The following is a 27870-nucleotide window of genomic DNA, read 5'->3' as shown; positions in this document are numbered from 1 at the left end:
TGCATAGAAGATATCAATAAGGCTATTTCTTCATTATTGTAGAAGACAGGGGATTAGAGGTTGAAATTTTGGTTAGAAGGTTTGCATAGCTGTCCATTATAGAAAGAATGTTAGATGGAACTGAGAATATGCAAATCAGGCACACACACAAATTGTTAGTCATTATGTTAGTTAGCTTTTCATTTGTGTGACCAAAATAACCGACAAGACCAACTTAGAGGAAGGAAAGTTTGTTTGGGCTCACAGTTTCAAAGATTTAGACCATGGTGGATTGACTCCATTGCTCTGGGTGTAAGGTGAGGTAGTACCTCATGGTGGGAAGGCATGGTGGAGGGAAGCTGCTCCGGAATTGGCAGCTGAGAATCAGAAAGAGAGAAGAGGGAAATGAAACTTACAAAGTCATATTTCATAGATGAAGCTGTTCAAGTTGACAGAGAATATTAGTAAGGAATGCAGCTAATAAATGGTGGAGGGAGGATGGTAGGACTCCAACAGGGCCACAGGGAAGATGAGCTCCTCCAGGGCAAACCTGCGTGGCCCTCCTCCTCCAGCCGCATCCCACCTGCCTACAGTTATCATCCAATCAGTCCATTCAAATTAGGAGTGATTAATTAGGTTAAAGCTCACATAATCTAATCACCTCACCTCTGGACATTCCTGCATTGACACAGGAGCTTTTGAGACACACCTCATGCCCAGAACATGAGTGTCATTGATTTATTTTATTTTCAGAAATGCAGTTGATGTACCTTGATGGTGGACTGGATGTTGCAGAGGAATCCAAAAAAGGAACTTAAGTAACTCCAGATTTTGAACTTTTGGGACGGGAAGAACAGTGGTACTTTAGATTAGCACAAATGAAAAACAGGCTAGAAAATAATAACCATAGTTAATGTTCAGAAATCAGGTTAAGGATGCTATTTGAAACTGTCTCAGAATTTGACTTTGCTAATATACAATGTAATAAGACAAATATAGCAAAATCAACACAAAATACAACAAGCCAAGAAGTAATCAAAGAAAATAAACAACAAACTCTGTCTTATATTTTAAATACTGATTAGCAAAGTGGTGGAAGATTCTGGAGTAGAAGAGGATTATACCCACTGGCACCAGAAAATTGAATTCACAATATCCTAGTGATCCTTGATATTCCCAAATCGGGGAGATATGTATCATTTCCTCCCCCCCGCCCTTTTTTTTGTTAAGAATTAATGGGGATATTGCTGGAAATGAGGAGGTAGGCTGGAAAAGGATGGGAAGGAGATAAGTCTTTCTGAACTAGGTAAATGCTCCAGGGCTATTAATGGCTAAATAATGGAGCTAACATAAAAATCGGTATCCCTTCTCTGCCCTTGACACTAATAAGAATGAACTTCAGCATGGATATTTTTAAATTCTTAGAAGAAAAAAAGCAAAACTTGTTTATTCTTAAATAGTCTGCAGCTTTATCCACTCAGCTGATTTTCACCATCTATACCAGACCTCAAATAACAGCTCAGAGGGGAAAAAAAGCCATCCCAGGTATGGTGGGGAGAATATCAAGAATTCTCACACAGTCATCAGAGCAAAATTCATTGTTAGATTGGATTTGGACTTTACAGTGGGGCATTCTAAATATATTAAGCTGTTGCACTTACATTAGCAAAGGAAACATGTAGAGCAAACATGGATAAGTCCTATTTCTATAATGCAGAGATATATAATAAAAATAAAATATATTTCCTTAAAATGAAGAAATAACTAATCTAAATATATATACATATATAATTATACATTCATTATATTTTAAAAAACTTAAAACTGAAACATATTCCAAATTGTTTTTCAAATATGGGAGTAAGAAAAAAAAAGAATTATTTAGTAATCCAGATAAAGAAGGCAAATTGTAACAGGTGAAAATAATCAGACTGGTCTCAAATCTCTTTAAAATAGAATAAAGAAAGAATCAGACAAAAAAAAAAACAGAATTAATGTCAGAAGACAATGTAGTAATGTCTACTAAATCTGAGGAAGAAAACGCTTTGAAAAATTTGTAACCATCATTTGGGAAATCCACAAAGAGAAAAGATAGACCTGCCCAGTATAAATAAAGACTGACTGTGGTTCCTTGATCTCTCTGGGTCCCATGGGATATCACCTACCTGACTGCTCCCTCTAATTAGACAAAAGATTTATTTAATTATTGAACCTGGTGAAGGTATGGTTGTTAATAAGATTTGAATCAATAAAAGTTCTCTGCAGAGACATATGGTGTTCTTGACTTGGGTCTTGGGATTTGGTCTAATATTACACTTTTATCCTCATCCTTTTTAATTTTTTGAAAATTTTATAATAAGTACATATCATTTTTGTGAATCTAGAGTAATTTTACCTAAGTAGGAAAAAATTACTAGCTATAATGTCCCAATATTAGTAAAGAATAAATTAGATAATAGGAAAATAGATATTGTTCTTTTTCTTCTTATACTTTATTTTTAAGAACATGTAATGATGAAGAAAATTTAGTAGTAAAGGGTGATAATATTGATGTGCCCTATTTGGTAGTGATGGTCATCAGGCATTTGGGAAGGCATACTGCAGGGCAAGTTTTGAGAAACAGATTGGAAAAACATTTGACTAGAAGTCATCAATGAAACCTAGGGAGGGAAGATTGTTTCAGCAAAAGATAGCCTTAGTATCTGAGGACAGTCACCTGAGGGCGTGACTGCATTTAATGAGAATAAAATCACAAAATACCAGAATCCTTTCCTATTTGCTTCTTTTTTTAATATTTATTTATTTATTTAGTTTTTTTTGCGGACACAACATCTTTGTTTGTATGTGGTGCTGAGGATTGAATCCAGGCCGCACGCATGCCAGGCGCGCGCGCTGCCGCTTGAGCCACATCCCCAGCCCCTTCAGAATTTTTTTTTTTTTTAAAGCCCACTAAAATTTAAGTTATCTGTATCCATCAAGCAATGTGAGACAAGCTCCATAACTTCACATTTGGGCCTCCTCATGCCTTATTCTATCCTAGTGAAATTTCACCTGCTGCTGCCAGAACAAGAAGCCCTTCTCTTCCTCAGTCTCATAGGTGGGATTTTTCCTTGGACAGGTTGGGCCTTGTATGGTTATTTCTTGCTGTGTAACAAGTTACCCCTTTGGGGGTAATTAGTTGCTTAAATAAATATTTTTATCTTACAGTTTCTGTGAGTCAGAAATCTGGGTGTGTCTTTTTTTTTCAGTAGATTCTTTTTTTTAAAAATTTTTTATTGTTGGTTGTTCAAAACATTACATAGTTCTTGATATATCATATTTCACAATTTGATTCAAGTGGGTTATGAACTCCCATTTTTACCCCATATACAGATTGCAGAATCACATCAGTTACACATCCATTGATTTACATATTGCCATACTAGTGTCTGTTGTGTTCTGCTGCCTTTCCTATCCTCTACTATCCCCCCTCCCCTCCCCTCCCCTCCCCTCTTCTCTCTCTGCCCCCTCTACTGACATTCATTTGTCCCCCTTGTATTATTTTTCCCTTTCCCCTCACTTCCTCTTGTATGTACTTTTGTATAACTCTGAGGGTCTCCTTCCATTTCCATGCAATTTCCCTTCTCTCTCCCTTTCCCTCCCACCTCTCATCCCTGTTTAATGTTAATCTTCTTCTCATGCTCTTCGACCCTACTCTGTTCTTAGTTACTCTCCTTATATCAAAGAAGACATTTGGCATTTGTTTTTTAGGGATTGGCTAGCTTCACTTAGCATAATCTGCTCTAATGCCATCCATTTCCCTGTAAATTCTATGATTTTGTCATTTTTTAATGCAGAGTAATACTCCATTGTGTATAAATGCCACATTTTTTTTATCCATTCGTCTATTGAAGGGCATCTAGGTTGGTTCCACAGTCTTGCTATTGTGAATTGTGCTGCTATGAACATCGATGTAGCAGTGTCCCTGTAGCATGCTCTTTTTAGGTCTTTAGGGAATAGACCGAGAAGGGGAATAGCTGGGTCAAATGGTGGCTCCATTCCCAGCTTTCCAAGAAATCTCCATACTGCTTTCCAAATTGGCTGCACCAATTTGCAGTCCCACCAGCAATGTACAAGTGTACCCTTTTCCCCACATCCTCGCCAGCACTTGTTGTTGTTTGACTTCATAATGGCTGCCAATCTTACTGGAGTGAGATGGTATCTTAGGGTGGTTTTGATTTGCATTTCTCTGACTGCTAGAGATGGTGAGCATTTTTTCATGTACTTGTTGATTGATTGTATGTCCTCCTCTGAGAAGTGTCTGTTCAGGTCCTTGGCCCATTTGTTGATTGGGTTGTTTGTTCTCTTATTGTCTAATTTTTTGAGTTCTTTGTATACTCTGGATATTAGGGCTCTATCTGAAGTGTGAGGAGTAAAGTTTGTTCCCAGGATGTAGGCTCCCTATTTACCTCTCTTATTGTTTCTTTTGCTGAGAAAAAACTTTTTAGTTTGAGTAAGTCCCATTTGTTGATTCTTGATATAAGTGAAGGGACTGAAAATCATGAGCAAAGTAAGAACAAAGGGCAGCCAAAGAAAGTTCCTTTTTTCTAACACGGCATATGCTTTTTCTGCATCTAGGAAATGTATCTCTTCTTTACTAATTAACTATGTCTTTCCAATGATAAGCCTAATCTCCTGAAGTTTAATGTAATGCTTTATGGGCATGAAAGTGCATTTCTGCAAATAGTTTGTTTAATATCTATCTTGAGTCATTAGCTGTCATTTTTGTCTGGACATCATTCTTTTGTAAAACAACCATTAGAGTGATAGATCTAGCTCTCAGCTGTCTCTTCAATTGAATTCTGATTCCACATATTTGGAGTTCTGTCCCAAAATTTAATCCCACACTGTCATACTGCGTGCTCAGAAAATTTATTCAGTTCCTTCTTAATCCCATTACAGCAAGGAATTAAGAGAACACAAGTAGGAATCTCTTTCTGCCCACAGAAAAATATTTTTGCAGTCTTGATTGACTTGATTATAAGGATGGGGAAGATGACATAGATTGTTTCATATAAATTTTATTTAGGTTCCACAGTTCACTGAACCTTAGTCAATATCCTTTGTGGTTGTTATTGAAACACAATGTGCCACAATTTCATAATTCCATCAGGGAAATGTAATATCCTTAAAAATCACTTTGCTTTTTTTAGGAGAAATACATCTAGAATTATATAGGATGTATAATTATCTTTGAAATAAAGCCATTTAATATTGAAATAATCTGTGATATTATTCAAGTTCTTACAAAAGGCATGTTTGGAACTCACTCATGTTAGGATCAACTTGTTTTCAGGTTCTGAATATCAGGCTAATTTATGTAAAATAATTTTTATTCCAAAACTAATACTAAATTATGGGTTTCAATTGATAAGATAGGATTTTAAACTCCTACTGTTACATAAGGGTTTGCAATAAAATCAGATGATTAATATAAAGGAAAATTAAACCTTTTTATAAATACATGAAATATTCATAAATGATAATTTAAATAGAATATGTAGTTATATTATTTTAGTGTAGCATTCAATTAAAAATTGAAAATAACATCTTTTTACATCAGTTAGCACCTACATAAAAATAATTCAGTTGACCACCTTAATGAAAAGAACAATAAAATAACACCTAAGATTCTTGAATTATCCATGACCATCCAAGCCAGAAGAAATTTGGGAAAGTTAAAAAAAAAATTAGAGTATAGAGATTTAAAAATCTGATCAGAATATGATTAACACGACCAAAAAAATCATTAAAAGGCATTAAATTCATCTGACAAAGAATCACTCAGAATGTGCCTAGCTGGCATAGAATGTAGAATTAAAACTTGAGGAGGAAAATGTTTTTCTCCTTGTTTTAGCTTATATTTATTTCACTTATCATCGACAAATCATAACTATATATTTTGGGGTTGCAGTGTGATGTTTGGATATACTTATACCACGGGCAATGATGTTTGATGTCACGTAAAGGTTCTGAGACTTGACACAGTGGTACAGACTCTAGATGTAATGGGCTCCCATGAGGAGCACACGGATTCCTGCAGCCAGGCTGAGAACTAGTCTTCAGTCTTGACAAAACCAGAAGATGAGGTTTGGCCAGTGAGGCTCAATAGTCACAGACAGTGGGGACAGATAAGGAGTTCAAGATGAATTCTCATGTGAGTGTCCAAACAGCAGGCATACTTCACCCCAAAGTACACCAACTTGCTTATAGAAGAAAAGTGTTAGTAGTTATTCTGAGTAACCTAACTTCTCCACGGGAGGACACACGTGGGAAGGTAGAGGAGCGAGGGTGGGAATTTGGGACTATCATATTCTTTCTCTCTCTCTCTTTGTTTCTTTCTCTCTTCGTTTCTTTTTCTCTCTCTCCCCCTCCTTTCTTTGTGGGAGGGTGATTAAAATTTTTATCAGTTATTTATGTACAAAAAATAAGACCTATAAATATAAATATTGTCAATATTAAGGACTCTGTATTCAATTAACTATTCAAATGTTACAAAATCCTTGCAACCTGAGAGTTTTCTCCTATTCCCTGAGATAGTGCACCTGCTAGATCTAAAGTATATATTTTAGCCCAGTGTACACTTGAAAATGTAATAGCTCCCTGTGAATCTGTATGTGTGAATTAACATTATAATTCAGCAGAGTTTTAAAGTATCAATAATGGGAATAATATAAACTTAGCTGTTAATTTTAAAAAGTAATTTTTTGATTAGCTGGGAGCAATATACAAGAATACAAGATTTAGTTCTTTTTTTTTTTTTTTTGGTACTGGAGATTGAACTCAGGGACACTTGACCACTGAGCCACATCCCCAGCCCTATTTTGTATTTTATTTAGAGACAGGTTCTCACTGCTCACTGAGTTGCTTAGTGCCTCTCTTTTGCTGAGGCTGGCTTTAAACTCGTGATCCTCCTGCCTCAGCCAGCCAAGTGGCTGGAATTATAGGAGTGCATCACTGCACATGGCTGGTTCTTTTTTAAATCCACATTTTAAAGACTTATTTTAAATATGATTATCAAATATGATGATAGATATATATTCCCGAATTTAAAAATGATTGTATATTTAAAATTTAATAAAAATATTTTGGCTGCTGATAAATCATCACAACTGATCATGTTTTGGCTTTATATAATAGTGATTTTTTAAAAAAAATTGTTATTCACCACAAAATGTTCCATCCATACATAGCTTCTTAAACCAGACCACACTTTATAGCAAATGGCATGGTCAAGAATTTTGATATAAGCTTCCACAAAAAGTATAAGAATTCACGTTTCCATTTTGCAAAGAGTAAAAATTGAAGCAAAGAATTAGAATTTAAGCTATCTTTTAAGGTGAAGAAGTTTTAAGGAAAAAAAAATATATATGTAAGTACAAACAAAAAAGGCAACATAATTCAAGATGGAATATTTAGATTCAAACATAGAATTCTTATTTCTCTATTAAGATCTTTCTTCTTTTGTATTCTCATTATGTTAAAAAAGTACAGACTGTAAATTGTATGATCATACAATATTTCTTTCAAAAGTCTGCTTTTTGATTCAGCAACATATATTAATATCTGAGGGTTAAAGCTGGTGTGTCCTTAAATCTTTATGCCACCTTCTCCTATGTGCACAGATGAGTAATACAGAAGAAGATGGCTTGTGATGTCTTCAGTAAAAGGTACAGCAACACTATATTGGTGATTTGAAAAACTTCCAATGTGTCATCCCCTGAGAAAGAGGAAAGCAGGGCCTCACCATCAGCAACTGGCCTAGAATTTTCCATGAGTGTTTGTTTGGTGCTTGAAGCTCACAGTTAGCTGTACCTTCTTATAGAATATATGAATTTGAAAAGCGCCAGAATCACACCATGCCTTCTGTTAGCATAATGAATGAAGACAAAAATAAGAATACTCTGTCATTATGAATGAACTTAGCTTAGGAAGGAACCCTGTGCAAACCACAAAGGTGACCTACCACCTCCTTCCCTTACATGGGGGACTGCTGCCTCTCTACTCACTGTAGTTTTAGCTCACCACACTCCTCCCATGATTTGGAGAAGATCTAGTAAGGCAGTCAACCATTGAATCAGCACTGATTCCTTACTGCATCCAATGCAAAGCAAAGCATCCTTTTAAAAATTTTCTTTCCCTAAGTTTCTCAGCATAAATGACTTAGCCACTTTTGAACACTTCTTATTGAACCATCCTTTGTATCCCAAGAAGAGTGAGTTTCTTCAGTGCAGCAAGCTTCAAAGCACAGCCTTATTGTAGTGCAGGTTGCACTCACACACTTTGGAAATCTTTGACATTTCTTTTGATAATAATGTTTTTTTTAAAAAACTACCAAATATTAAATAAGTTCACATCTAAGACATCTTTCATGTCTTTCTCTTCCCAGGCATTTAATAAAATTAAAACTATTTTTTAAGATGTAATATAACATTGGTCAGGCTTTCTCCAGAAGACTCAAGGTATTAAGATATATTAACAGAGATTTTCCCCTCTGCTTTCTCTTTCTCCTCTTGTTTGGCCATTGTGAATTTTGTTATTTAAATATATAAAAGGAGTGCTCCCCTAGGAAGCACCTACCCTAAAATTCGAATGATACAGAGAAGATTAGCATGGCTAAAGAGTAAATAAATGAATGAATATATAAAAGGAATTTCTGTCCCCTCTACAGCTGATCCACATTATTCACGGGTATCATATTTGTGAATGTGCCTACTAACTAAAATTTATTTATAAAAATTGCCAAATCAATGCAGTGGAACTTTCATAGTCATTTGGTGACGCAGAAGAGCAAAAACTTTGAATCCCGAAAGGCATTCAAATGCCTTTGACCTGACTGAGGTCCAACAAGGACATGTCCAGCCCCACTGCTTCAGTTCTCCTGCTGTAAATAAATGTCCTTTTGCTCATTTGGATAATCTATGGTTTTCTCCTTTGGTTGCTTTTTGTTGGTGATTTTGCTGTTCAGAGTGGTTTCCAGGCATAGCTCCAGGTACTGTGTTAGTGGTCCTACATGTAGAAGTCTAGGATGTGTCCAATGGAGAGAATGTGTGGCAGACAGGCTTTGTTCGGGAATGAGTTACAGTGTGGTGGGCTGTGTAGTAAATCAACAACATATATTAAATAAGGTGTCTTTAAAAAGAAGCACACATAAAACAAGTTTATATTAATGGAAATGCTGTGACCCAGAGGCTCACAGGTACCTAACCTTGCGTTTCTTGTAACAATGATTTATATAGTCTCATTTAATACTCTTGGTAGCATTGTAGAGCATAACTATTGCAAATAATAAGAAGTGGATGTATTTAGAAATGTAAAAGTGTGAAACACTTAGAACAATCTGAGTACATATTAAAAAATTATAACAGTTAAAATACGTGCATTCAAACATTGACCTAACACTTTATAGTAAAGATCAATATGTAAGTGGAAAACATATATAAACAAGTCACAAGTGGGAAGTATAAATTAAAAACAAACACAAAGATTTTAATCATTATTAGAAATCAAAGAGAAGAAAATTAGAGATTTGGGGAAAATTTTACATTGTTTCCTTTTAATAATAACAGCTGGCACTATTAAGTTTTTTTTTTCAATATGTAAAATACTTGCTGGTGATACAAACAGATTTCCTTTTGCAAAAATTTTTAGAGCATTTGGTATTACATAAAAAATAAAAGTGTGCTTACTTCTTTTTATTCAGCTCCCTGATTTCTAACAATTGAGTGTACATAGTGTATGAAAATATAATTTTATATATAAATATATATATATATATATTATATATCTTAAATATCAGAGGTTCATTGTTATCTGGGCTTTCAGCAAATGTAGTAGATGATTTAATATTAATAAATTACTCTAGAAATCATGGTGGTGTCTAGTAACGCCTCTCAGAGGTAGCATGTCTGTTTAGTGGGGCAATGGCCTGGGTTGAGACCTCAGCAACACATACACACACACACACACACACACACACAATGGTGATGAATAAGGATATTGGACTATGTTTAAGTTTCTACTTTATTTTTTCAGATTACTTAAAGTATGAAAATGTTTACAAGAAAACGTTAAGTGATAAAATAACAGTACATGATGACAACATATTATGAACTAAATTAAAATAAGCAACAAAAAATATTATTCTTGTATAGCATAATTAGAAAATTTTAATTGAAATTTGATTCCACAGTCTAGTTACATTTTCTTTTGTTCAACTCTTATTTCAAACCTGGACCTTAACTGACCCTATATGTAAGGAGAATCACATTTGACCTTGGTGATAAAAATCGAGGGAACATGATTTTCACTTCTGAAAATAGCATAATAGTTAGGGCAAGTCAAACCTTCTGCTGAAGAACTTTAAAAATTTATGAAAAGATGGACAAGTTTGAAGTTACCAAAAGGTGAAAAATAGGAAGATAATATACAGAAGCCAAGAATCAACAATTACGAAAATACCCAAAGGTGTGTCTTTCTACTCATTTTTTCCCTGTAAGATACTTGTTGGTTTGCTGCACTGTGCTTTGAGACTAACACTGTGTTTTGGAAACAAACATTGGAGGTCAGAGATACTATGAACATAATGCTCACAATATTGGAGAAAATAGAAATGCAAAGAAGTGATGCCTGTATTTGGCATGGCTTTTCTCCTCAAGGAAAGTATTACAGTTTACCTTGTGCAAAAGCTAGAGGTTGAAGAAGCATGGGGAAGGGTGGTTGCTAAGAGTTTAAGAGGTTAAGCAAATATTTAAGAACTACTGGAAGCAAACAAACAGGAGGGTAGCATCCTACCATGGAGCATGGATCCTGGAAATGCCCCATGTGTTTAACTGAATAGTTAAAATCCTGGTCCTACAAAAATTCATGACAGCAAAGATACCAGTATAAACTTTAAATGTGGTTTTGAATCATCTCAGTTCTTGTTTGGATCAATTATGTTTGGCCCCTACTCAAACATTAGACACAATTTCTACAAAGAATTAAATTTGTCCTCTGGAGAAAGGAAACATCACTCATTTTTTCCACAATTTATCAGAAAAATGTCCAGCATTCAATAAAAATTACAAAACATGAGAGAAAACATGAACTAAAAAAATAAGTAAACAATCAAATTAGATAAAATGGGTAAAAGAACCATGCCTGTAATTCCAGTGGTTTGGGATGCTGAGATAGGAGGATTATAAATTCAAGGCCAGCTTTAGTAACATATGGAAGCTCTAGGCAAATTGGAGATACCCTGTCTCAAAAATTAAAAAAATAAAATAAAAAGAGCTGGGGATGTGGCTTAGCCAGTTAAGTATCCCTGGGTTCAATCCCGGGTGTTAAACAAAAAAAAAAAAAAAAAAGGCAAAAGAAACATATCCACAGATAATATAGGTATTAGTCATCAAACATATAAAATAATTGAATTTAATGTATTTAAAAAGTTATGATAAATTGAGAATTGTATGAGAAAACTGAGGCTTCCAAAGGATTACTATAGAATTAGTAATTCTAAAATTATGTTAATAAAAGTAAAAATTAAGTACTTCATATATCAGCTTAATAGCATATTTAGTGAAAAAGAGTTAATCAGTGGAAAGTAGTTCTCTAGAAAATAAAAAGAACAATATATAGTAATGATTATATAATAATAAGATAAAAATGGAAATAAAGAGAGACAGAAAAGGAAGGAAGGAAGGAAGGAAGGAAGAAAAGAAAGTAGAGATAGAAAGAAGAGAAAAAAGTAGCAAGAATTGTCAAGGATTTAGTGAATTTTTCTATAAGCTGAAGTATTAATTTTTGTATTATTATATAACTATATTAAAGCTAATGTTAGTACTGATGAGTCAGTGAGCTTATGTATACTTTGTGATCTAGAAATTTCATTACAAGACACAATACCAACAAGGTGCATATCAAAGAACATTTGGAGAACTATTTAAAAACATCCCAAATTCAAATGATTACTATCAATGTTAGAATATTTAAATGTCCATCAAGATGAAAAGAGACAGAAAATGTCTTCTATTCACTCAGAATGCAGCAATGAAAATTTATAAAATACTGCCACAAGCAATTGATGGATATATCTATGAACACAATGATATTAAGAGAAAGAAATGAAACATAAAAGAGTATTCTCCTTGTGACATCATCATTTAAATAATCTTTTTTTAATTATAGAAAGCAAAACTAATCTCTGGAAACAGAAGTCAGAATAGTGAATATATTTTGTGTAGATAGAATAATGAGAGAAAGAGGACACACGGGTAACTTCTGAGTACTTGGACACATTTTATGTATTAATTTAGCTGATGCTTGTTTGGTTTGTATATATATAATTAAAATGCATTGATTTGTATATATGTGTTTTGTTCACTCTATATTTTATATAAATTGTTTCATAAAAATAAGCTGGTATAATATTTTGAGTAAATCACTTTTCCCATATGTATCAGGTAAATCTTCTATAAAAAGCAAACTACCAAACTATTTTTTTATTTTTCTTCTTGTAATACCCCTTCTCAATGAGGGTACTGTCCTTAGCAGAGAGTGAAACAATAAAAATGAATATATGAGGTCAATGTAAAAAAAAATGGTGCAAGAGAAAGAACAACATTTTTATTTAAAAATTACCTAAAAGCATATTAATTTGTATTCAGGAAACATCTTTTAAAGATGGCTCTTCCTTTTATTTGCTTTTTGATACTGGAAACAATCATTATCACTTGTTTTCAATTTGCAAAATGAAAAATGTACTATAAAAATCACTCAGTTCCTCTCCAACTTTAACACATTTTAATGTCTTGCAGATGTTGGTGTGATGCTACTTGCTTCAGAAACATGATATGCCAAACTTCATAAACAGATATTTGAGGATTCAAGCATGTTTCTTTTCTTCCTTTCTTTCTTTTTCTTTTCTTTTTTTAAATACCAGGGAGTGAGCCCAGGGGAGCTTAACCACTGGGTCACATCCCCAGCCCTTTTCACTTTTTTAAAATTTTGAGACAGGATCTCCCTAAGTTTTGCATAGGGTTTCACCAAATTTATAAGGTCGGCTTTGAACTTGCTATGTTCCTGCCTCTGGCTCCCAAGCCACTGGGATTATAGGAGTGTGCCACCCAGCCCAGCTTGAGCATATATTTCTACAAGAAAAAATAGTGTTACTGACTAGTGATTAATAACATCAAGTCTCACTACTGATAGCAATGATTGCATTCATATAGTGTCTTGATTATGACCAGTTTTGGGGAAAAAATGCCATACAGCAAGGTAATATCAATGTATTGTGTGGGGACACAAGTTAATTTACTTGATAAAATTGTCTTTATCCATTTTGCCCCAGTCTGCATTTAACTTGATGAATCATATTATGACACACAAGAGACAACCACATTCTTTTAAAAGCAGATGGTAACTGTTGATTCCTAATTGAGAACTTGCCAGTCCACTGGAGCAAAGGAGGGACTACAGTTTTTAAAGGGCAGGTGGAAGTTAAGGAGATAAAGAACAAAGAAAAGGCCTTTAGTGGATTCGACTTCAACAGATGGAATCCAGGTGCAGATAAACCAGATTTGAAAATATCAGCAATAAGGGGAAATTGATTTTTTGCCCATTTCTTTGGAACTCTTGATCAAACAAGATGAAAATCAGTTTAAAAAACACCAAAAAAAAAAATAGCAATCTGAATATTGTCCTAGACTTTCCAGAACTTCAATGATGACTTTACACTATCATAAACATGTCATTTGGAAAATTACATTTTAAATCATTTAGTTTTAGTTTCTGATTAATCAGACAGGCAGCTACACAAGCATGGAAAGGGATGTGCCTGCCCACTTGACCTGAGTTCAAAGTTCAACTCTGGCCAAATGGCTCTTGCTGCTGTTCCTTGTATGCTTCCTGTCTTTGCTGCTGAATTGTTCCTCAAGGAGTTGTTCTTTGTCTTTTATAGGAAAGTTAAGTCACCAGCCTTGACAGAAATGGCACAAGGTCTGAAATTTTAACCCACTTACGAACTTAACGTGCAACGCTGTTCAACAGGTGTTAGCAGAAGGCAGGACACTTTGGGATCAGAGACAAAGGACTATATTACTAATGGCGAAGTAAACATCATGACCGTGTGCTGGTGGCACCATTTCCCTCAAGCCCTCTGGGTCCCACTGGGGCAGCATGGGTTGGCCGGGGTGAATGCCTGTGCATATCACGGGTTGCGATAGGAAAGGGGGATACTGAACTTGCACAAACTAATGGCAAGCAAAAGCAAATGTGTTTTAATTTGAGGCAAGTCGTTACTTCATTCACCACAACCACAATCCTAAAATTGTTTTTTCTGGCACATGCAGCAAGAATAAGCAGAATGCTCAGGATCCCCTAGCAATACTCCCAGCAATCCTCTATGCTTCCAAAGTATGATGTTCTTTTCTCTGCTGTGTACTGTTTGCAGTGCATTGTCACTTTTAAATATATATACATATATATTTTAAATATATAAATATATATATTTTTATATATAACAATATATGAAATATATATTTATATATATTTAAAATATATATAGACTGTGATAATATACGGTGAGAAACCACTCACACCTGTGCCCTTAGAAGCTATGAACAGGAAGTCAACTTACTTCTTTCTCTGCTTCGCCATCACTGCATAATGAATCAGCCAGAAATGTCAAATGTAGTAGATGAAAACAACAGTAATTGATTAACTCTTGTAGATTCTATGGTCAAGAAATCAAAAATAGCTTCTCAGAGAAGTTCTGGCTCAGGACCTCTCACATGGTTGTAGTCTCCTGGTGTGACTGGGAGCTTGGAGAAGATGGGGATTTATGGTATTTTCTTTTGTTCCACATTGTATCAGGGCTTTTCCACGTAGTCGCTCCCCATGGACAAGCTTGTGGTTTTGCTTGTCTTCGGAAGTTTAGACTCAGGACTTCAAAGGTGAGTGCCCCTGAAGTGGAGGCAGAGAAATCCTTTTTCTCTCTTACTTTGCTTTAGATACCACTTCCCATTGAGCCCCCTGCTCAGACAGGAGGACACAGGACATCATGGCAGGGAGGTAAAGATTACATTTTAAGGACAGCATTTGGAATAAGTTATTTTTTGAAGCTAGAAATTGTTTTACACATTATTGATGAAGGAATGTAAGATAGAATGAAAAGCAGTAAATCAATGAAGGAAAGAAGGAGGACAGTAACAACATAAAATAGAAATAGAGTTAATAAACTGTAAAGTAGACAGATAGCATAAGCACATACATTTAATTTTTCATTCTTATATTGATATTACAATTGCCAAATGAGTTTACATCAAATGAAATAATGAATATTTCAGTAAAATATCTAAACCTGATTGTAATCGTTGTATGACTTAAACATAAAATGAGATACAGATGTCTTAGTTATAAGTTATATCTGTACATCTTAATATTGTCATGTTTATCTCCATTGTTTTTCAGTGTAGCATTATTTCATTTTTACTTAACATTGAATGACACCAAAAACACTTCAAATACAACAAAATAGCTGTTTCACCATAAGCACATAAATAAATGATAAAAGAATAAAGGGTGACACAATCTTCAATTTTAGTTGGTTCAGAGATTAAGCTTCCCCCCCACCTTGAAACTAGACAGGATTTTAGTGATTCCAGTTAGCTTTGCTTCCAAAGTAGTTTGTGGGTTTTCTAATACTTTTTGAGTGCTTTTCAAAATGTTTTAACTTAAAACATATAATATGTCTGATAGCATTGTTGGTCAATGGGCTTTTTATCATTTTTCTTTTGACCTTTGCATCATCTCTTGAAGAGCTTCTACTATTGTAGGCTGATGGGCAATTTACTTATATGTGATGTGACTCTTATACTTGTCCCTGTAATTGTGAAGTTCTTTGAATGCTACCAGGAGCTTCTGCAGTGAGTCTGACTGACAGGTCTGCAGATAATGGAGGTCACGCCAGGTGAAGATGATGTGCTCCTGCTTCCCAGTCTGCAATGGATTCTGCCTGTCCATTCTTCTTTCTGCCTTTATTCCTGAGTGTCTGACCCTCTGTGCAGGAGCAGATAATCCACTGACGCTACCATTATACATTCATTTTCCAAGTGTATTCCCTTCCTATGAAAGTATCTTCAAGCCAGTTAATGTGTTTTTAGTTAGTACATTGTCTGTTCGTAAGCCGATCAGAGAATATTCTTCTTTCATAGAAATAATATTTACTTAATTCTTTACAATACTACATTTTTCTTCTTCCTTTTCACATAAGTTTCACATTTCCTGCATTGAGAGATGGGTAGTAATTGCTAACACTTTGCTCAGTGGGTGGGTCTTTGCTTCTGGATCTCTGCACCATCCTGTGATTCTCACGGCAGATTCTTCCCAGGGTATCACAGTGCTCATTTGGACACTCCTGACAGCGTGACTCTTACTAGTTCTCTTTTCACCAGTTGTTTTCCAGCCACGCTAACTTTACTCTTAGAAGTCACCACATTCTCTTCTGCATGAGAACATTCAAGGAAGTTCTTCCTTCATGCCAAACATCATTAATACCCCCCAATCCCAGTGGTGGTACCTGAATGCTTGCCCCTCATATTCTAGATTGCTCTAAACATCATGTCTTCTGTAAAGGAAGACATCCCTCACTGGTTCGCATTCTATGATTCCATGGAAATTCAAAGACACCCACAATAACACACACACACACACACACACACACACACACACACACCCCGAGGTTATCACTTCTTTAATTGACTGTTTTACATGGTAGAGGAACTTCATGAAGAAGAGGCCAACTTAGCCTCAGCACTATTTGAGCGACGGGATCTTACAAATCATAAAAGTTCTGTAAATCATGAATGAATACATTTTGAATTTTGAACTAATCTTAGCCTGTGTCAATGCTGTGAGAACATTCTATGGGAAAGAAGGGAAATGTAAAGCAAAAGTGAAAAAAAGAGCAGAGATGTCAGAACAACTGGGGGCAGTAGATATGAGACATGTTAAGGGAGAGTTAAAATGAACACTCAGTGGCCCATTCCCAGAAAAAAGAAGTGGGTCATGCTGGACTGATTGAAAGGAACATTCAACTCCCAATATCCAGGCAACTGTGTCTTGTAAAATTTCATGAAATAAATATACTCTATCGGTGATAACAAAAGGATAGAGACCATCTGCACCTTCTAAGTCCAATGGAATAATTCATTTTAATGGGATCAGTTAAACCCTACTAAGAATAACACCAGAGATGTTGATGGTTTTTAATTTTGCAAGTTGTTTCAACACATCTAATTCATCCTCATACAGAATTTTGAGTGAGTTTCACATTTCTACCTGTGTGACATGTGTAAACAGCATCCTTGTGAGTGTCTGCCACCACATCTACAGAGTACCCTCCTGGAGGTCTCTTGAATCCATGTCTCCTTCCTGTCATGTTTCCCCTGCTTTGTGCACCTATTTATCCTACTTCAAAAATAATTTTGAAATTGCTTCCACATATCTCTCCACTAGTTCCTCACCCACTCCATAGCCTCCAAAGTGCTTCCAGAGTGTTCTTCTAAAATTTAAAATTTATCATAACACCCAGCTTTAAATCTTTCTGTGACTTCTCATCACACTCAGGAAAGGTTGAGTATAATTTGTTGCCTGTCTTATTTATATTCCTTTTTCCATTATGCCTCCCTCTTCTCTCTACACTTTTGATTATTTATAGATGCTTGAAAATGACCTTCTCTTTTGCTCCTCTGGGCTTTTTTTCAGGTTTTGCTGTCTGGCGTGACTTTCTCCCACATTTTGCACTTGGTTAAATACCACCTTATATTCCAACAGGCCTCCCAAGTGCCTTCTCAGCTCAGGAGTCTTTTGTAATCCTTTTAACTGAAATAGATTCTTCTCCTTAATTTTCCCAAATATGTCTGTTATAGCCTGCATTATATTTTTGGTTCTCGTTTCAATGCTCCACTCATGCCCTTCACATATTTACTGAAGTTGTAGACATTCCTCTCATTGTTTATGTACTCCTGAGTCCTTAATTATGGACCCAGCATATAGAAAATCGGTTGGAGATGTGATTTTAAACCATGTCCTATTGGTCACTAAAAAGAGATTGATTTTAATTTTTTAGAAGTGAATTAAAATAACCAATATGATCAAATAAACTAATAAGATCTCATAATTCCATATTTTAAATTTGCTTGTCCCTCTCTCCCTTTTGCACTATCTTCCTGCATTTATCTGTTGGTGGAGATTTGCTTAGTTAGCATTTTGTATGAAATGCTGAATTCTATTGCCTTGTATCATTTGCTAGTTCTTATTTATTTTTGATCCTTATTGTTTCTAAATTTCCAAGCTATTAAGATTTTTTTGGCTACCTTTTCTTATTTCATTAAAAAGTTAGAGATCTGGATTATAACATCTTTGTTTGTCTTTTTTGGAACTGGGGGTCGAACCCAGGGCTTTGCAAATGCAAGGCAGACACTTTGCCACTAAGCTACATCCCAGCCCAATTACAACATCTTTGATTTCATTTTTTTAATGTATATGTTTATTTTTAACAGATAAACAAAAACAGAAATTATGCATACTATCGGGTTACCTTGTAATGTTTGATACATATATACATTATTTAATGTTTAAACCACGTTCAGCATGCTTACCTCCTCAAGCATTGGTCATTTCTTTGTGGTGAAAGCTTTCAACATGATTTCTTCTAACAATTTGAAATGCACAACACATAACTTATCTATAGTTGCCCTCTTGTGTAATGGTGCCCAGAGCTTCTGACTCTTGTTTAATTCTAGGGTAGCACTTCTTGATGATTCACTCCTAGCACCTGTCCACAAGCCCAGCCTCTGGTAATCACCATTCTGCTCTCAACTACTATAGGATCAACTTTTTTTTAAGACTGCACTGATTTAAATTTGTCATCATGATTTTCTCTGTGACCAAAGTGTTAGCTGAGTTTGGCCAAAGAAACCTAATAAATAGGCTGTGTGTATGTGTGTGTGTGTGTGTGTATGTGTGTGTGTGTGTGTGGGGGGGTGTATATAAAGAACACTGATTAATATGTCTTATCTTAAAAGATAGAATATTCCTATGGTTTGAATATTTTTCTCTCCTCAAAAATTCATAGTGGAGCTTAAATTCCAATAAAAATTTTTGGGAGGAAAGAAGTCTTTGCAAAGTGAGAGTCACAAGGGCACTGTGCTCAGGGGTGGCATTTGGTGCCCTTAATAAGGCTTTGCAGAGGGAGTTTTCCTCCTTTTCTCCCTTTTTCCATGTAAGAACAGAGAAATCCGACTCTGGAGGACACAGCTTTGGAGGACCCATTTTGGAAGAAGAGACTCCACCCTCATCAGACAACTAAAAACTAAAAGATCAAGACACTTACTGGTAAGTGTCTTGATCTTGATCTTGGATTTCTTACATCCCAGAACTGTGAGAAATAAGTTTATGTTTTTATAAATCACCCAGTTTCATGAATCCTGTTGTAGCAGCATGAATAAAAGAAGTGTGCGCATACACACATGCACAGATACTCCTGAACTTTCCATGGTTCTTTGTCAACTATTTTTCTCAGGAGGCTGTGTAACACACATATATGAATGTATTATAAATGCAAGTATAGTACACACAATGTATAACATTTATTTTATAATTAACTTCTTTCTCCTGTCAAATGAATGACACCACTAGTGTTTATAGGAATCTGTGGGGCAGCACTTTTTCAGTAGCTGTCAATATTATGTGCAGTCTCTATATTTCAGTGGTGAGGAAGAGAATCTTTATCATAAATTATTAATTTGCTTTTTCTGTGTAAGAATCTTTAGGATTTTCTTTTAATATTTGAGTTTCTGTTTGTCCTGTTAGGTCATAAATCTCATTCACAGTAATATCAATCATTCACATATTCAGATTGGTTATCTTATTCATATTATTTTTCTTTCTTGAAATAGATGTTATCTTAGTCTCTTTTGTTTATTTTTCTTCTCCTGTTGTTTAAATATCGCATCTTTTTTTTTTTTTTTGTATCAGGGATTGAACTCAGGGGTGATTATCCACTGAGCCACATTCAACTGTTTTTATGTTTGTTTTGAGTCAGGGTCTCCCTAAATTGGTTATGTCCTCTGTAAGTTGTTGAGGCTGGCCTTGAACTTGGGATCTTTCTGCATCAGCCTCCTGAATAGCTGTGGTTAAAAGTCTGTGCCCCAAGCAGAGCTGTGCTGTTAGAGTCTGTAAACAAGTCTGGATGGCACCTGGCATTTTGCCAGAGGGAGTGGTTTGTGAAGTAACGCCAGGGAGCCATTAAGTGTGGAGATTCCTTATTGGTTGACTGATGTTTCTAGTTTATGCTAATTAAGATAAGCTGTGTGGAAAGTATAAATACCTCTGTTGTCCTACAATAAACAGCTCCTACTCCTGCTGTATCAGTCTTCACAAGTTGCTCCTCACCCCCCAGTTATTTTGCTGCAGCCAGACTGTGGGACTGTGCCTCTTTTTTTAAAAGAGGGTGAAAGGAATAAGATCTATGAGAAGAGAAAAATAATACCAGTGCATCTTGTTATGATATATTAACTATTTTTTTCAGTTTTATTTAACTTCGTTACAATTGGGCAAGAGTAATAAGACTTTTGTAAAGTTAAAGGTTGGAAAATAAATTCACATTTTGTATTATTTGCCTTACAGTTTTTTTGTCCTAGAGTTCATCAGTATATGAACACATATTTATATTCTAATGTCAAATATTAATAACACTACACGTTTATTTGAAATAATTCAGTTTTATTTACTTATAACTCATGTAATACTTAAAGTAAAAATAAATATCATTCATAATTGAAAGTTAGCCTAATGAGAATGTTGGTATAATTACAAAGAATGACATTCTCTGACACAACAGGGTTATACCTCTACAGTATAGCCATCACCTAATAGTCAAATCTTGCTGGCCATGTATCTTTCTATGTTTTGAAAGTTAAGAATGTTTTCACATTTGTAAATGGTTAGAAAAAGTTAAAAGAATGATATTATTTCATTGAATGTGAAATATTACATATAAATTTCAATCTCTACAACTGACTAGATGAAGGACAAATTATATGTACAACAAATGCAGATTTTTCAAAGCCATTTAAAATATGGAATAAGCTGTGAAGAGAATATTATTTAATAGAATTTAAATGTTGAATATAACTCATGATCATAATAGAACCTGAATAAAAATACTGGAAGTATACATGAAAATAGTCTTTATTTTGTTCTTTGAAATATCTAAATTGGTCTTTTAAGCTCTAATATAATAAATTTCTTCATCTAGACTCCACCACTTTTAGTATAAAAGCATGATTTCAAAATGGGAAAAAATATACATATATCTTTAGGTTTATACAGAATTTAAATACATTAGAGGACATATTTAGATGAAAATCATTTAATATCTACTGTGAAGCATATTTGAAACAATTTAAGTTGAGGTAACAGATCTTATTTAACATCAAGAATTTAAAATCCATAAGAATGTAGTAAATGATGAGCTTTTAATAAAGAGATACTTGAATCCAGACTTTTTCATTTATAAACTAAATCACCTTGGATACATTACAGATAATTAAATGTTTTGTTTCCTTATCGGTGAGGATACCTACCAATAGAAGCTGTTGCAACAAAATAATGTAGAAAAATACTTGGCAAACACAGATTTTAAATAAGTTTAGAGATCTTATCTTATGATGCTGTTCCAATTAGGAACACTGCACATGTTTCAATGTACAACATGCAGCCAACTTTACCTGGAATTTCACAGAAACATTTCCATTATTTCCTTTAATCAAACCAGCTTGAACTAAATTCCTACTTAGTCTTATTATATATAACTAAGAAGGTTTATTAAGCACATTAATAAGTAAATATATTAGTAGGATTCTTATATGAATGAAGAAAATACTAAAATATTAGTCATACTATTTTAACTTTGGAAGGATCCTTAGAGAACAAGTATCTACTACTTTCCTTTATAGATAAAGAAACAATGGTGAAATGCTCTTTCCCACATCATTTTCTTACATCATTCTTATATATTTATGAATCCTGTATATATGTCTCTAAAACATTTTAACTGAGATAAAAAAATGAAATAAAAAGAAAAATGGTAATGGGTGATTGCAATAAAGTTCAAACAAGAGTACAGAATTTGCATAAGCTTTAAAAACTTTAAGTCATAAAACAAATATGTTACTATCATTAAATAGTAGGTTTCTGTACCAGGTAAATTTTCCAGTTAGTTGAGTAGAATAAGCCATTTAGACTTCTAAAAGCAATGTTAATACTTTACCAATGTGTGATATGCTTGTTATATAAATGGGTTAAAGATGACCTTTGTATATAGGTCCTATTCAGTTTACTTCATGACAGTCTGGGGTGTTTAGCTCAGATACCCAACTAAAATTTTTAGCATCCAAGGGCTTTAAATTTAGCTGAGATACATGTGTTTAGCCTTCTTGTCTTTCATATCCCACAAATTGAACCCAACATCTGTTAGCCATAGATAAGATAAATCCTGGGGCCATTACAGACACAACCCAATGCTCTCCTTTAGAATCCTCTGACCTATATTACCTAGAAAGTCTATTCTGCCACATGAGTTCTCTGACCACTAATAAAATGTTTTAAATGTAAATTATATTTTATTTGATTTGTAAATGATATTTTATTTGCTTGAAATAGTAGAAATGACAATCAAGTCATATGTTTTTCACTGAGTGAAACAAAATCTTTGGTAAACCAAGCCATCCTTCTTCCTATGAGGCAGGGTTTTCCAACCAGGTGGATTAACCAGAGGACCCCTAAAGCACTGGAATTCTCAGTCTATGCACACATAGATTTATATTCTGATTTAATTTTTTTCTGTATTCTATCATTGACACTCGTGTTCTTAAAAGCTGTTCCAGGTGAGTCTTCTATTCAGCCAAAGTTAAAGAGAAAACAAAACAAATGAATAAACAAACATTGTACTTTATAAAATTCAAGAAGCATTTAGGGGGTTTTAGTTCTATCTATGAGCTCTGTTAAGGTAGCAATCTATTAATATCATTTTAATACATCTAAAGATCATTTTGCTTCATCATACACAAGTAAAGTAAAATATATTTTGAAGGATATCATATATTTGATTTGGGGAAAATTGAAGACCATAGTTTTCTTTTTTTTTTTTTTTGGCTATTTAATCATTGACAATAAATGTAAATTTACATGCAGATGCTTACATTGTTTATTGATATCCTAGCTAAAAAAGGCAATGCATTACTTAGTTTTTACAGGAAAAATAAAAATTTTAAGTGAAATTATATGTGTATGGGCTGAATCATATTTGAAAGCAATTTAAACAGAGCTTTGGAGGAATGAAATATTTTTAATTCTATAAAATAAAAAAAAAGCTAGTTTGGGTACCAAATGTTGACACATTCTAACTTAAAATATAGATTGAATGAAACATAAAATTTTTATATAACAAAATCAGATGTGACTTGAAGGGATGCTCTATTTTTAGCTATGATAGAAGTCTTATCATATATTTATTTGGGACAGGATTTATTGGCCTTGTTTCATACCGTGTGCACACACACTCTGCATAAGTGACACTATTATAATTCTACCAATCAATCCAAATACTCAAATGACTGAAAGCTGCCACACATGTGGCTACTGCTGCTTTTCCTTTCCCTGACTTAGTTGGTTGTTAATTTCCAGAGCTGTGCAAAATAAGAAAAATTTTGCTTATTATTAGAAATTGACATTTTGGGGCTTCATGACAGTTTAGGTTTGTTGTTGTGTTGTTTGGAGAAAGATGGGGAAGATCCTCACTTCTCTGCAGTTTTTTAACTTTTCCTATTTGAGTAAAATACCCCTGACAATTTCAAATAATCCAAACCAAAAACTTTTAACAAATAAAAAGCCTTTTGTCATTCAGAATTTGTGACATTGGAAGTAGAATTTTGGACAAGTTTCTCAAAGGCTCAAGAGGAAAAAATTCTGAACTTTGTTAATTATGTAAAATTAAAAATCTCAGTGACACCAAATCTGAGTACTGATTGGTATTAAAGTTTCCTGTAATCCAATGTTTCAAACTGCAAGTACTGACAAGGATACTTCCTCCTCCTCCACTTTTATACTTAGACACCTCAACTTTGGGAAGTTATAAATACACTAATAAGTAAACAGGAATATTCAATAATAGCAACTATCAATCATGTGTAATTTCTATTACAAAATTATTTAGATAAATTTTCCAATATGTATCATAAAGGTATTTACAAGTTTCTAATGATTCCTTCCAACAAACTTGTTTTCAATAGCAAATGCCGATTTTCCTTAGAAGACAAAATGCAGATTTAAGGATATATACCACTAAGACTCATTTTATTAATTCAATTTGAGTATACATAAGTTCCCAAATAAGGCATTATTATATTTATTTCTTCCTCAAATGATTACTTGCTATAACTTAGATGCTTCAATTGTCTTTTTCCCTGAAATTGCAAAGGAATACCTGTAAGAGAACAATTTGAACTACAACTTAATGACCTAACATTAGTAGCAGTCCACATTTGGTTGTGTTTAGTGTTAATGGTTCATCTTTAATTGGTCAACCAAATGAGAGTAGATACTTAATAAGGTGCCCAGCATTCTTATATCCAGAATCTAATTTGCTGTAGGTTTGAAGGTACATTTAGAAACAGTAAAAAATCCAGCTCTCTTTTTTAGCCCCTTTAAAAGCCGGAGTAAGTGCCTTTGCATCTAGGCTGCATTATCATATTTATACATTCAGTATATACATTGAATTATCTTCCAAATATGACACTTCTAGATATGGATGCTAAATGACTGAAAGCAACTTATTTGTTAATTCAGTAATCCAAACAAAATGCAAAGGTTTTTTGTTAATCAAATCTCAAATGTTTATAAAGCAAATAATATGCTGTTCATTTTCTGCATTTTTAGTGAGTGTGCTCTGGACACTTCAAAGTTTTTTTAATACTTATAAAAATTTAATTTTCAGATAAGGCGCAGCTTCCATCTTAATTCAATCAGAATGAATTACTATTTAAAGGGAAGAGATGGGCTGTAATTACAAAGTTGTTTGATGGTCTTAACTCAATTCATGTGCTGATGCTCAGAGTTCCAGCTGCATTATTAAAATGTAGTGTCTGGCTCTTGAATTTTCCAAAACAATAAGAGGAATCTCTGCAGGACAGCAAAGGAAAGGAGAAACAGCAAGTTTGTGACTCCTGAAATGAATGCAAATGATGTCTCCATTCATTTCACTCACAGCAATCTGTCACCTTTTAGTTTCTCTTTCCAGATAGAAATAGGGGATAATACTGGAAATAGTAATGCATAAGTGGACAGGACCTGACCATTAAAATGTTTAACATTTCCAGAATGATGCCTGCAGATGTTACAAAATTGAAACTGGATAGGTTTTAGAATTGCTGCCGGTTTCTATTCATTTGAATGGCAGCAACGCAGAACTCTGTTTTATAGTTTCTTGCGGAGGGGCAATCCATTAGCTTTTTTTTTTTTTCCCTCCCTGGGATCAAATAGTATTTTTGAGAGGATTACATCTCTGTGGTAAGAAGCACTGGAACCAATACTATGAGGTTTGAATGTCAAGCTTATTTCCAAGTGATATTCCTTCACAATTGTAGAGTTGACTCAGAAATTGAAATCTCGGTTATGTAATTGATTTTTAAAAAGTTTTGAATAGAAAAATCATTTTCTTTCAAAATAAGTATTAAAAAGACTCAGAGGAAATAAAAGTAGCAGCAGAAAAAAAAATCTGTGTTTTTGTATCATTTGGAATTCTTGAAAGATTGTGGGGATGCCAAGTAATTGGTATTTACATACTAGTTTTATGCAAGTGATTTTTGTCAGCAGGTTTTTGTGAATATGGGAAATGAAATATAGAAAGGTCAGGTATATTTTTTCCAAGATTCACACACTTAGTTAGCCTACAGTTATAAAACTTAGTGGTTTTTGGAGACAACCATTTATTTGGTATTGAATGATGCCCTTAAATAAAACCTATATAAAACAATTTGTATTTATTTCAGGAATTGACATTTTTCATGTAATAAAAGATGGAGTGAGATCCATTGTATAAAAGAAAAAAAAATTCAGAATTTTATTCTCTGTTCTACTCTAAAATATTAATAGAGTTTATGTCCAGCTCTTATAACCCAGGGTTGCAGAGAAAAATGGGATTGTGTGTGAATGAGCTTGTTCTCCATCATCCAATAGTGCTTCATAGTGGAAAGAGTTGTCTACACTCGCTGGCTTCAATTTTCCTTTTCTTCTTTCGAAAACCCACTTGAGTCAGGCTTTGATTCCTACACATATATAAACATTCTCCACAGGATTATCACAATGCTCCATGTTGCGAACTTCAACCATCATTTCTCAGTTCTCATCCATTTACGTTTTTGATGTGGCAACCTTCTCTTCTCTTTGAAACAAATCTCCATGTGTCTTTACGGACATCACAACCTCTTGGTTGGTCCAGTTACTCCATCACATTAACATTTTCTCCTTCTTCTGGAGTTAGTTGCTCTGTGATTCTCCACCTGCTGAACCTTTCAGGAGTCTGACCCCCACACGCATCTACATTCTTTCCTTAGTGATACTCTTAGAACTTTAAATACTGTCTCTATGCTCATAAGGCCTAAAGTTAGGCCATCTAAAATGTGGTTCTCCCCAGAGAGTTTTGTGTGAAGAGCCAACTGCCTGAAAATTCTGTTTGGGATTCTAAATCCCTAACTCATAATTAACGTGTTTAATACCCAACCAAAATCTTAATTTCATCCTCCTCCCCACTAAGATTTTGCTTATTCCTCATCACAGATCACAATTGATGTAAAAAGAAAATCATGGAATATTACATTCAGGCATAGTTTATTATTAAAGATATTTACATATTTTATTAGATCCATATAAAACTGTAAACCAATTGTACTTGAGAGACCAGTGCTGTCACTATTTAGGGACCCAAAGTGTTAAGTCCCCAACATAACTATAACTTCACAATGAAATTGTGCATTAAAATAATAAGGTTGAACTTAGAATTGCAGGTTAATTTTAAGGTTCTGTTTTCTGAGATTTTTGCATGTTTTAAAATATAAAATATTATGTCCATGATATAATGGTTATTACTTCTCATGTGCAGAAGACAATCAGATTGTGTATAAATCAGCAAATCATAGCTAGTATTATGCTTGCCCATCCACTTCTGTAATAAATATTACACTCTATTTATATAAAATAATGCTCATAGTGTATGTCTGTGCCTATTGTCCTGACAGTAGGCAAACCCAGATAAACTTGAAGGCACATCCTCTAGCTTCCCATTCCTAGCAGATCCTTACTCTTTGATCTCCTTTACTAACAGCATAGCACACACAAGACTGCCTTAGGTACTAAGAGACCCAGTGTTTAAGTAGCACATGTACTCCAGGTCCTGTAGAAAGGTAAGCAATGAAAAACATCATTTGAGATAATTAAATGCATTTCTGAAACTTGCCCTTTCAGGCAAAGCAGAACCAGATGTAAGTCAAGCTATTATCTTTCATCAAAATTTCTGATTAAAAAGAAAGAAAAAGTACAAATTAATTTCTCAAGAACAATGCTACAAAAAAAAAAAGAACACCATCAAAAGGAAGTAAGGGAAATTATGAAGTTAGGAAAGCAAAGAATAAAAGGTAACAAATATTAAGTGGGCTGTGGTTTAGATACAAAACCTACTTAATATCAAAACCTCTCAGAATGGAAACTACATGAGGATAATGTCATTATGTGTTTGACTTCTGCTATATCTAC

At 34.2% G+C, this 27870-nt stretch overlaps 1 pseudogene; it reads left to right on the top strand.

The window, feature by feature from the left end:
* Window positions 1–8575: 8575 nt before the first annotated feature.
* On the top strand, window positions 8576–8676 carry LOC125619498 (annotated as a pseudogene).
* The last annotated feature ends 19194 nt before the right edge of the window (window positions 8677–27870 follow it).

The sequence above is a fragment of the Marmota marmota genome, unplaced genomic scaffold (assembly GCF_001458135.2).
Source record: "Marmota marmota marmota unplaced genomic scaffold, marMar, whole genome shotgun sequence".
Taxonomy (NCBI): Eukaryota; Metazoa; Chordata; class Mammalia; order Rodentia; family Sciuridae; genus Marmota; species Marmota marmota.
The sequence above is the reverse complement of the archived record's forward strand: the minus strand, read 5'-3'. Positions and strand labels throughout refer to the sequence as shown.